The sequence below is a fragment of the Mesoplodon bidens genome (genome assembly GCF_964165515.1).
Source record: "Mesoplodon bidens genome assembly, chromosome: 6".
Lineage (NCBI taxonomy): Eukaryota > Metazoa > Chordata > Mammalia > Artiodactyla > Ziphiidae > Mesoplodon > Mesoplodon bidens.
The window spans coordinates 4374127-4377471 of record NC_138162.1 but is presented as its reverse complement, the minus strand read 5'-3'; positions in this window follow the sequence as shown (position 1 = coordinate 4377471).

Genomic DNA, 3345 nt, shown 5'->3' with positions numbered 1-3345 from the left:
TCAGACGTCTGAATGGAGATGGCAGGTAGGCAGATTAATATTTTAGCCTGGAGTTTGGGGGAGAATCTGACCTATAACTACACATTTGGGAGCCATCAGCACATAGATGTTATTTCGAGGCATCGGGAGAACGTGAAGAGTCCAAAAAGTCTCGAGGAACATGAGCATTTAGAAGTTGGGGGCAGTGGGGGGAGTGTAGCAGAAAGTGGTAATTGATTCTACATGTATAGAATCAAAGACAGCTAATACCGGGCTTCCCTGGTGGCGCAGTGGTTGGGGGTCCGCTTGCCGGTGCAGGTTCGTGCCCCGGTCCGGGAGGATCCTGCGTGCCGCGGAGAGGCTGGGCCCGTGGGCCATGGCCGCTGGGCCTGCGCGTCCGGAGCCTGTGCTCCGCGGCGGGAGGAGCCGCAGCGGTGAGGGGTTCGGGTACCGCAAAAAAAAAAAAAAAAAGATAGCTAATACCATGTCTTGTTTGTATGGTGATAACAATGCAGAATAGAGATGACAATTGGGAACAATTGTCCACAGGGGTGTTTACCCTTTCAGCCATTTAAGGCAGGTTGAGCTAAATCCCAGCTCCAGACATGAGCCCAGATGGGTTAAGACCATCCTATTTTTGTGGCTACAGTGATGGCTCAGAGTTGGGCACAAGCTCTAATTTGGGCACTGGGAACAAAACCCAGGACTTAAGCAAGAGCTATTTTTCTCTTCTCTGAATGGCATCCTCTATTTAAATAATAATAAGGATGCTATAACATGGGGCTCTATGAAGGCACCCCTCAGGACCAAGGGGCCCCCTTGTGTGGATTGAAGATGAAGTGGACTCCGGAGAAGGGAGAGCTGAGAATCAGCAAGAAAACACATTTTGGGGACTCCGAGTAGCTGGATCCATCCTCTCCCTCTGGATTTTCAGTCTGAGAGTCCCCAGATTCCTTTGATCTATCTGAGTCTGATTTTCTGGCACTTGCAAATCAAGACTTCTAACCTATAAACTCACAATCCCACTCCCCGGAGAGAACCACTGTCAACACTTTGGGTTTAATTCCTCCCTTACACTGTAATGTATCTCTATTTACACAATTTTTTTTTCTTTTTTGGCCGCACCACGCGGCATGTGGGATCTTAGTTCCCCCAACAGGGATCGAACCTGTGCCCCCTGAATTGGAAGCAAGGAGTCTTAACCACTGGACCACCAGGAAGTCCCTATTTTTTTTTTTTACTGTTACAAAATTAAGAAGATAATACATATACTTCTGAATGAAAAACAGTATTTTAGTTGATGATGCTGCTTACCTTATATGTTAACCAAATCTATCATTATCATTAAAAAATTTTTAATTTATTTATCTATTCATTTATGGCTGTGTTGGGTCTTCGTTGCCATGCATGAGCTTTCTCTAGTTGCTGCGCGCAGGGGCTACTCTTCGTTGTGGTGCGCGGGCTTCTCATTGCAGTGGCTTCTCTTGTGGAGCACGGGCTCTAGGCGCGTGGGCTTCGGTAGTTGTGGCACACAGGCTCAGTAGTTGTGGCCTGTGGGCTCTAGAGCGCAGGCTTGGTAGTTGTGGTGCACGGGCTTAGTTGCTCTGCGGCATGTGGGATCTCCCCAGACCGGGGATCGAACCCATGTCCCCTGCATTGGCAGGCGGATTCTTAACCACTGCATCACCCAGGAAGTCCCTCATTACCGTTTTTAATTACTGCCTAATATTCCATTCAAGGAATACACCATCATATATAGTAAATTTCCTATTAAAGAACATTCATATTTTTCTAGTTTTCATATTATAAATGTGCCATTCTTTTACACTAGTTCTATTATTTCTTTAGGTCCTAGAAGTGAAATTGCTGGATCTCAGAATATGTACATTCTTAAGGCTTTGATGTATTCTACTGGATTGTCCTCCAAAAGGAACATGTAATTGATATTCCCATCAGCCTGGAGATTGGTATGTTTGACAGATAGAAGGAGGTGACTAAAGGCAAAATGCTTATTAAAAAGAAAATATTCATTTGTTCTGGGACTTCCCTGGTGGCACAGTGGTTAAGAATCCACCTGCCAATGCAGGGGACAAGGGTTCAACTCCTGGTCCAGGAAGATCCCACATGCTGTGGAGCAACTAAGCCCATGCACCACAACTAATGAGCCCAAGGGCCACAACTACTGAAGCCCGCATACCTATAGCCCGTGCTCCACAACAAGAGAAGCAACCGGAGTGAGAAGCCTGCACACTGCAATGAAGAGTAGCCCCTGCTCTCTGCAACTAGAGAAAGCCTGCATGCAGCAATGAAGACCCAACACAGCCAAAAATAATTAATTAATTTTTAAAAAGAAAATACTCATTTGTTCCCTGAATATTTATCGAGTGTCTATTATTTGCACAACACCATGATAGATGCTGTGGATATACTGGTGAATGAGGACTCCTAAACTTGTTTCTCTGTATTCTTCCTTCTCTGATGACAGCAAGCTTGGAAAAATGTCTAGCTTTGTGGATGAATTAACCAACATCACACATCATGATGCTACACTCAGGAGACAAGGGTGCTGCACCTTGGCCCAGAGGGTGGCCTCTGGGTGGGATATTGCTCACCCACACCTTCCTTTCTATGTTTTCCCCTGTACAGATGAGGCTAGAAGCCTGGGCACTTTATTTCCCTTGCCAGCAAGGGAAGTCTAACAGAGGCAGTTTTTCCAGAAGCAATGGAAGAGATTGCTGGTTTCTTTGTTTTTTCCAGTTAAACACCAGAAGAATTCTGTGACTGGCTTTGAGGGCATCTTGTATGAAAAATACCTATCTTTAAACACTAGAATCACACTCGGGAAGATGAGATACGCACACCATGACAGGCACATGGGAACCGAAACCAGTTTGCGGGAACACAAACGTCCCTGTACCACTTACCTAATATGCACACACACTAAAATATACATCTAAACAACTGAAAAACAGAAAGCAAAATGGCATGCATTATTAAAATTGTTAACATTCTCTTTTTTTGCTGAATGCACGTATAGTTGAATCCACATCATGAAAAATGTTCATTGGGGGAATTCCCTGGCGGTCCAGGGGTTAGGACTCTGCGCTTTCACTGCTGAGGGCCTGGGTTCAATCCCTGGTGGGGAACTACGATCCCATAAACTATGTGGCGCAGCCAAAAAAAAAAAAAAAAAAGAAAAGAAAATGTTCGTCGGACATGACTACCCTCTGCTGCCATTAGAGGGACTTGGGATCCTGTTGTTGTATGAAAACCATTAGTTGTAATTATTTTCAATATAATAGCACAGAAAATATTAAATCAACTCATGCACTCGCCTTTCTTTTCACATTCAGACAAACTTGAATA